Below are 9,741 nucleotides of genomic sequence, written 5' to 3'. Positions count from 1 at the left end.
TTACATTGACATGCTTTACAGCTGCACATCAATTCATGCATGCACAAAATGATGTACAGTGAACAAATACACATTTTTCCCCAATACTTTTGAACAAAATGCCTTACATTTATTTTGTAGACAGGGCTCAGTCTGATTTATTGTATCGAACTTGCATGGAGAAGGAAATGAGAGAAAGAAATGAACCATAATGAAAAAAACACATGATGAGAAATAACATCCGTATGCGCATGAAAGGCATTGTGGGTAGTGGGTTTGGGCGAGAAGGATTGCGCCTAAAGGGTTAGGAATTACTCTTTATTCTTTCTGATAGATAGGTCTCACTTTATGAGTCATATTGAGGGTTGTTTGAGAAACAATTACTATAAATTTATAAAATGTCTGCCAGGTTGCCCAATTAGTACCAGTTAGGATTGTTCATGTGATGAGTTTCTCTTTAAACTTGTTCTGGTGAAGACAGTGGGATGTAGTTTAGAGAGAGTCAGACAGAGAAATGGGATGATGATGTTATGAAGGATGTGGTTAAGCTCACATTAGAACCAGAACATGACAGATAAATGGTACGTTTGGCTCCCAGATGTAACATCAACATCAGTATGGTGAGAAACACGGTGATTGTTGAATAAAATGTGGATGTTTGCTAAGTGTTTGAAGTGGCTGCCTGTTTTATTAGGCTGACTTGCATTGGTGTTTAGATTCAGGTGTAGCCTATAATTTACACTGTGGCCCCAGGAAATGTTTGGGATGTTGATACTTATGAGGAGAATCTTATAAGAAAATATTTTTATTATTTTACAGGCCAACAAGTCATTCCAAATCAATGCTTTAATTAAATAGAAATGTATATTAAATTCATTTACGTATTTATTTTCCATTAAATAAAATCCAAATGCTCAAAAAAATATGTGAAATCCAGACTAAAGTCTGAGGTTATGTTTACATAATTTTTTTCCTTTGCGACATGAACGAAGACGACTATATGGGCCTATGCTGTTTTAAGCATGCCAGGCCAGTAGATGGCAATATTACATTGTAAAGTAACACTACACGCCTGCGCACATACGCATTTTTCTACAGAGATAAATGCGAACAATCAACACGACGAAAGCATCGATCAGTTTTGTTTAGGCGGATGATGAGGTAGGTTTATTACTTCAAGTGACCATGGACTATAAGGCAACAAAATGTTGTACTTTGCAACTGCGTGGGAGAAGCGTTGACAAACTCAAGATGTTGCTCAGCAGAAACACAGCCCCATAGGCCGCCATTGTTGTTTTGGTTATGACGTCACCGCAATCGCAGATTCGCGTTGACGTAGTTTCCACACAAGAGGCAAGTTCAGAGCGTAGATATTAAAAAATTACACTTGAAACCCGTCTTTAAATGTTTGCGTTTTTATGACCCCAAAACGCTGTCAGCCAAACTTTACCATTTACGGGTGAAAACATGGTGTGAAGTAAACGGTTCCTGATTATGAGATCCAGAATGTCAACGTTTGACTCAGTCAGTGGTAAAAAAAAATTCAAGATTGTATTGTAAAACTCTTATGCTGTGTTCATTCGGTTTCTGTAGTTTATAGTTTCTATAATGCAGTGGTCTCCAAAACGGCGCTCGTGGGCACCAGGTTCCCCGCACAGAGTCTGTGAGTTGCCCGCCAAAGAACATTCTACTGACTAATAGCCTCAATTTTAATATTTAATTATTACATATTTTTATATTAGCTGGGCTACTTTTGTGTATATTAACATTTTAAGCAATAACAAAAGATCAACAAGTAAAACAAGAGTAGCTTATTTAAAAAAAGTAACCCTCCAGATTGTTTTTTATCCATTGTGGTACCCCTTGCTCACAAAAAGGTTGAAGACACCACCACCTATAGTGTATAGTGAAGCCATACAATTTTTCAATAAATCTAATATAGTCCTACTATTTCCCAATAATACCACGGGCTGTTGAATGCTTTATTTCGATTGGTTGAAAAATGTTCCAGGATTATGCATTATTTTTTGATAAACGCACACCTGACCTGTCAAATGTCTTAAAGAGATGGTTCACCCAAAAATTAAAATTTTGTCATAATTTACTTACTTTCATGTTGTTACAAACCTGTATAAATGTCTTTGTCATGAAAGAAGATCATTTGAGAAATGTTCGTAATCAAACCGTTCGCAAGCCCAATTAAAGGGACACTTCACCCATTTGCATTAAGCTTTGCATAGTTAGAACCCCAGTCATGTTTTTGAATGGTCGTGCATCTTTTCCTCATAAAACCTATGTTGCTTAGTTAAGGTTTAGTATAGTTAGATATGAAGAGTTTGGTTGCAAAACGTGATAAACAATGTGGCAGCGCTTTAAATACACACAGAATCCTAGTTTTCCTCATCTTTGTACTTCGTAATCACCAAACAAACAAAAACAAAACAATACTTCTGATGCCATTGATTAACCTGTGGTGGTTTTCTGTGATGGGGAAGAAACGTAAATCTAATAATTTATGAGAGCATTGACTATATGATTATTTTGTGAAAAAAGAATCCGTTTTTATAATAAATCTTTGAAAATCAAATTATGAATTAACCTAAAGATGCTATGTGAAAGTTTGTAACAGAAAAACAGAAGGTTTTCCTCTTGTCAGTTTCTTGGTATAGAAAACACATTTTTATCCAAATTAGTCAAAATAGATTTATTGCCTTTTGGAACCAAAAACTTCATATTTTGTTACCTGTCGTAGTGAATCAAACCATTGTGTCGCTGAAGTTTTAAATACTTTTTTTTGTGGCAAATATATTGTGGGACCAGAATGTGTGTTTCGCATTCAGTTTTCATTGATATACTCCATCAGTCGAATGTTTTGTTTCTCATACTGTTGAGGTTACGCATACGGTTGGGTGTGGTGGAGATGTTTTATTAGCACATGGAGAGTCCTCCCTCCTGAGATAACTGCTAAAGTCTAACATCTGCACACGCTCGACAGCCTACAAAGAAAGAAAAGACGGAGAGCGGAAAAGAGGGAGGGAGTTCAGAACAAATGGAGGGGATTTTGGACGGAGGACAAGAAACATAGTCTTGTGTTCTGGAGTTTTGACTGCAGCTCAACAGCCATTTAGCCCGATCACTTATAATTTATTAGAGACGAGCGACCGGTCATTCATTACGTCTGTACTGTATGTGGTCTGCAATATCTATTTGGCTGCGAGTGACAATTACTGGCGCGATGTTATCTGCTCAAGCGCAATTGCTGATAAAAATCCACTTGGCCTGAGTTGTTGCTGTCAAGCCAGTGTTATAATCATTACGCAAAAGCACATTTCTTTTTGCTGTCGTACATTTCCTTATGTACAGCTTTGACCTGAAGTGATTTAATTCGCCTAGTCGAAAGGCTTGAAAGCAAAACTTTTTTACTTTTAATGTTTTTTAAGGCAGCTATGAAGTTAGCAATCAGTTAAAGATAGCAAAATATTTTTCTTTCTCTGCTGGTATCTTTATATATATTCTGAGGAATCGTGTTTGGCATAATCTCTTGAGATAACAGATATTAAGGTAGGCTACTAAGCAATATACTGTATAGGGCTGCATAACAATTAATCGCAACTAATCGTTTGCAAAATAAAAGTTTTTGTTTACATCATATATTTTTGTGAACTGTGTTTAATAATTATGTATATATAAATACACACACATTCATGTATATATTTAAGAAATATTTACATGTCTATATACATTTTTATTAGTGCTGGGCAAATATTAATCGTGATTAATCGTATACAATCGTATACAATATATGAGAGTGTGCTGTGTGTAATTATTATGTATATATAAATACACACACATTTGTGTATGTATTTAAAAAACATTTACATGTGTGTGTGTATATATATATATATATATATATATATATATATATATATATATATATATATATATATATATATATATATATATATATATATATTATTGTGTATATATTTATTTATTTATAATTTTATATATTCTATATTATATATAAATTAAAAAATTATGTAAATAAAAAAATCTGAAATGAATATATGTATGTGTGTGTGGTTAAATATACATAATAATTACGCAGAACACACACACACATATATATATATATATATATATATATATATATATATATATATATATATATATATATTTTGCAAAAAAAATCACTTTTATTTTGTATGCGATTAATCGTAATTAATATTTGCCCAGCACTAATTTTTATATTTATATATAACTTATATATAAATATAAATACTTTATATACACATCTATTTGTTGTAAATAAAGTACCCACACACACACACACACACACACACACACACACACACACATATGATGTAAACAATAACTTTTATTCTGCAAACGATTAGTTGCGATTCATTTTGCAGCCCTAATACTGTTACATATAGAAGGTAAAACTTCCTCCATAACCTTTATTAAACCAAGCTGCAAAACAATTTGACCCTATGAACTTCACCTTTTTGTTTAAGCCGGTCATGCTGTGATGGATCTGTGAATGAACAGGCCAACTTTCCCAAAATACACGATACATGCAATTCAGGGATGTATCTGGCAGGAACTATAATACTTTCCATCTGGATGCCCTCTCGATGGATTGACATATAAAGACTTTTCTAATGCATTGCACAGCCATATCTCAATCCATCACAGCATGTTCCAAAATCCTGTTCCTGCAGAATTCCCACATTTTCCTAATCGGAAACGTGCCCCATCTCTTCATCTTTGGGTGCTGTTTTTTTCAGGGTCTCCTTTTCCATGCTTTTGTAGTGAGTGAGGCAGAGAACAATTCCACTCCATTGCAACATTGAAAATCCCAAAAATGTATGTGGAATTCCATTACCATATTACAGAATGATATCATCAGTGTTACAGAATGAGCGTGGGACAGTCTGACCTCTTTACTCTTGGATCTGGACCAAGAGCCCGGTCGTGCAGGGTCATCTCCCAGAGAGAAGTCTACGTTTAGTTCACGATGGTCTGCTACCCCTATACAGTGGGAAATATACAAATGAATGAATAAGAGGAAGCAGGCAATGGCTGGACAGGAAAAAAGGAGTGTTGGCTTTCGCACTAAAAAGAATAGGGACCCCTTCTATTGTTTCCTGCATTTCCTGGTCAAAGCGAATCCAGTCTCTGTTTTTTGGAATGTTCCTACATGCAGAATGCAGTCCAGATCCCTTTAGGTTTCCAATAGCATCCATTTATTTTTATTGGGAACTCGATTATCACATGCTGAATGTGCTGACAGGCATTGACTATTGAAACGTTCACCTTAAGACTTTGGTAATCCCATAATTCCAAACTGAACACCTGTCTGTCACCAAAATAACTTTAGCAACATTTGTTTTTTGTTTGTTTCCTTTTTTGTTGATATCAATGTCACATTTGGCATCAGATGTCAACAATGCCGTGTTTAAACATTGTTTGTTTGAGCGTGCAGGCCGTTAGTTTTTGTTTAAACAGACAGGAAAGGAATTTGGTGGTCATTACGCATGTGTCGTCTTAGATTATTTATAGATTACAGAAGTGTTTGCCGTGACAGTTGTTGGTGGATGGGTCCGTGCAAGATATGTGGCCATTTAAAGACACTTTGGCTCAGTTGTGCTCACATGAGCCCAATTCATCAGCCATTTGGCTTCACGGATGATTTTGTGGCTATTTAATTTCTCATTAAAGATTTATTTTACCGCATGTGGCCCTGTTTATTATGGATTTTTATGAGTGCTGCATGCTAAAGCAAGCATGACTGCTACTATTGTTCAAAAGTAAAGTTAGGGATATGAATTGAATTATTAAAGGGATAGTTCACCCAAAAATTTAAATAATGTCATTACTGACTCACCCTCAAGTCGTTCCAAACTTGTAAGACCTCTGTTCATCTTTGGAACACAGTTTAAGATGTTTTATATTTAGTCCGAGAGCTTGTTGACCCTTCATTGAAAATCTATGTATGGTTTACCGTCCATGTCCAGAAAGGTAATAAAAACATCATCAAAGTAGTCCATGTGACATCAGTGGGTCAGTTAGAATGTGTTAAAGCATTGAAAATACATTTTGGTCCAAAAATAACAAAAATTACGACTTTATTCAGCATTGTCTTCTGTTGTGAAGCACATGCGTGAGACTAAAGTCACGTGACTGCAGTGACGTGGCTGACGTGTTATCTGGTGCGCCCCAGCTGTTTTTTTTTGTGCGCCCATGCTTCGTTTACAGTCTGAGGGAAACGGACGCTGTAAGTTTGGAAAAAAATCTGCGTCACTGCAGTCACGTAACTTTAGTCTCGCGCATGCGCTTCACAACAGACGCGGAAGAGAAGATTATGCTGAATAAAGGCGTATTTTTTGTTATCTTTGGACCAAAATGTATTTTTGATGCTTCAACACATTCTAACTGACCCACTGATGTCACATGGACTACTTTGATGATGTTTATATTACCTTTCTGGACATAGACAGTATACCGTGCGTAGATTTTCAATGAAGGGTCAACAACTTTTGGAGTAAATATAAAACATCTTAAACTGTGTTCCGAAGATAAACGGAGATCTTACGAGTTTGGATCGACTTGAGGGTGACTCATTAATGATATAATTTTCATTTTTGGGTGAACTATCCCTTTAAACTATACGTAGAATAAGGGGTTATTATTTAATTAGGAGGAAATGTTTCATAACAATAAACAATCTCAGAGAGAAAGAGAGATGGGGTTTGAGTGCATATCATGTTCTGTCATAAACTTGATGTTTTCCTTTTCTCCACAGTTTCCTCTACTACACTGTACAGTTTATCCCTGTGTAACACAAGCACAAGGACTGATTGTAGGATAATGTCATTGTGAATTATGATCCCTGGACAGATGCTTGACAGAAGCGTCATCGCATGTAAACCGCAGAGTAGTCACAGTTTTCCCCACCCCTACTCATTTCCTTACTGGAGTCAATGGAAGATCATCGCTCCCTTCAACCTGAGGTAAACAAAGTCCATACAAAAATCAAAGCAAACGTGTATAAGATGCAGAAAGTTGCATATTTTCCTTGTGAGAACTGTAGGACAGAGATATCAATTCATGTTCATATCTCAACCATAAATTTGACTGAATCAGCCCATAAGCATTTTATGTTGGAGTCATCCATCCTCCCCAATTTGTGCTGGGTACATTCTAGTAGTTTGTGTAAACCATCCCACTGTTTGTCCCTGCAGACCAAAAAATAAGGTCATGATAGGTCAAGTATCCCCATCATGCGGCCCATGGGCACAGAGAAGGTTTGTTTGGGTTCTTGTGGAGACATTGTGTGAAGGAACCTCAAATGTCCTTTTCTGTGTTCTCACAGGCGTGGCTGCTGAGGATTGAGGAAAATATACTCGCTATGAGGCAATCCCTTCTCAAAACCCCCGAGACTGGGGGAAAAAAGAGAGAGGAGGAAGAAAAAGATGATTAGCCTTCTCAATGGTAATTTAAAACAGGTGTTTGAATGCGCTTATATGCGTGCTTTTGTGTGAGAGTAGTGTTTTGTTAGTGGTGTTAAGTTAAAACCTAGTGAGCTGTCTATGTAGATAGCATTATTAAAGTATTTCAAATGCTGCCAGCTTAGTTATTTTGTTTGGGCCAAATTTTAAAGGGGGGAATTCCATGTATCCTTCTTAAAAAAGAAGCAATCCTAGAATTCATAGTGGCACGGAAAAAATAACCCAAAATGGAAATGTCGATATTGTAGTCAATAGTGTATTTTTAAAGCTGCGATCCTTAACTTTTTTTAGTTAAAAATAAACAAAAATTTTGTTAGGTAGAGAAAAGCTCCTTATCTTATACCCTGATTCACAATGATAAGCTTAAAAAAAAAATTCATAATTTGAGTGGCCGGTTTTCGGTAAACGGTAAACCGAAAAAAGGGCACAGCAACTTCATGTATGTGCTTCAGATGGGAAACAGTTTGTAGCTTGTTTATACGACAGTTGCTTAGAGTTTTAACTTGTCATCTAGATGGTGCTGTTTATCTGTAAAGTTTTAAATGACGATCATCTGGGTAACATCCATAGACTGTAAAAATAAGATGGACGTAGTGTCAGTGACGTCACCCATTGGTTTCTGAAGATCGTTTTTGAAGCTTAAAGTAGGCCGCGCGTCGTCGTGCATAACTCGCGGATATCCGAAAATGGGTAAAGAGGCGGAAACCACGTCCGCCTAGCTCAACTCTAGTGACGACAGTGGCTGTTCAACCGTCACTCAAGTGGCCACGCCCTTAATTATGCAGAACTTTAAAGCTTAATATAATTAAACGGATGAGTTACAACAAAAAAATCACCCCCTCACAGTTGTCATGAAGGACAAACTTAGCTATACAGACCAAAAACAATTTTTTTTACCAGGCTGCAAACATATTATTTTCTACTGTAAAGTTGGCCATTTTTAACATGGGGGTTTATGGGAATTGACTCCCTTTTGGAGCCTGCCTCAAGTGCCCAGTTGATGAATTGCAGTTGCAAGTCATTTCCGTATTGGCTTCATCAAAGAGATTGGAAGGTTGCCCCTCAGTAACGTCTTGTAAATTTGTTAATTTATTACGTTCAATATTAAAGCACAATGTGTGTACGGATTTTTTTGCAAGTAACTGCAATGTTATAGTTCAAACAGAGATGGCGATAGAGAGGCCAAAACTACAGATTTCTGCTTTAAAATCGAATTATCAAATTAAAATGCATTATTTCATGGGGTGTGATTCATCACTGGTCTCACGATTCAATTACGGTTATTATGTTAACGATTTGATCCGATATCTCGTTGCTTACATCCTCAATTTATATTACTGTCTCCCTGACACACTGTAAAAAAATTCCGTAGAAATTTCAATGTTATTGCAGCTGGGTTGCCGGTAATTTACCGTAGATTTTATTCAAAGTTGAATAAATTTTAAATATTAACAAGTCTTTATCTTTACAGAATAAAACTATACAATAACAGCCTCATGCAAAGCATTCTGGGAACCAGAAATCATCATCAACCTTTTTCTGTTTTTTTCTTCAGATTTTGTTTCCCATAATGTTTAGCTTGATGCTGTTTTTTTAGTTTTACTCTGTAAAGACAAAGAATTGTAAATGTTTAATGTTCATTTAACTTTGACCAAAATGTTGCCAGTAAAAAAAACATACATTTAATTCTACGGTAAGTTACCAGCAACCCATCTGCAATTTCTACGGAATTTTTTTACAGTGCACTTTTACTGTTGCGACTCTTTGTCGTCTTTCTTGTCAAAGCCCCGCATTAAAACTCCTAGAGGTGCACGCTTCATTGATATGGCACGTTTCGCTTTGATATGCAGTCTTTAACATAAAGAGTGTCGCTTTACATCCAAAAGAATTTTCAACAGCAGTCCAAGTTGCAAAATATAAAATGTGCTTCATATACAGAGTCTACTGCATGTGTGTACACTAACCTCATAGAGAAAGATGTGCGAGAGAGAAAAATGTGCGAGAGAGAAAAACGTGTGCGAACACTGCTTTTTAATAATCGATTATTAGTTTTTAATACATCAATACAGTAATCGTTCACAGTAGCATTGTAATGCATTGAAATAAAAACAATTATATTAAACTACCCTATTTCATTCAGTATTAGTCTATGCATTGTTATGCTTTTTAAAATATAAAAAGATTAGCTAGCATCAAACTCGGAATCGAGTTTTCACGTGAGAAGAGCTTGGGGCGTGCGGATATTTTG

General features: G+C 36.0%; 1 long non-coding RNA gene across 1 annotated transcript; it reads left to right on the top strand.

Moving 5' to 3' along the window:
• Positions 1 to 997: 997 nt before the first annotated feature.
• Positions 998 to 7,544, top strand: LOC141369310 (uncharacterized). Its single transcript, XR_012372940.1, has 3 exons — positions 998 to 1,140; positions 6,788 to 6,995; positions 7,358 to 7,544. It is a non-coding gene; the product is annotated as an uncharacterized lncRNA (long non-coding RNA).
• The last annotated feature ends 2,197 nt before the right edge of the window (positions 7,545 to 9,741 follow it).

Source organism: Misgurnus anguillicaudatus, chromosome 13, assembly GCF_027580225.2.
Source record: "Misgurnus anguillicaudatus chromosome 13, ASM2758022v2, whole genome shotgun sequence".
Classification (NCBI taxonomy): Eukaryota; Metazoa; Chordata; class Actinopteri; order Cypriniformes; family Cobitidae; genus Misgurnus; species Misgurnus anguillicaudatus.
This window is presented reverse-complemented; position numbering and strand designations above follow the sequence as displayed.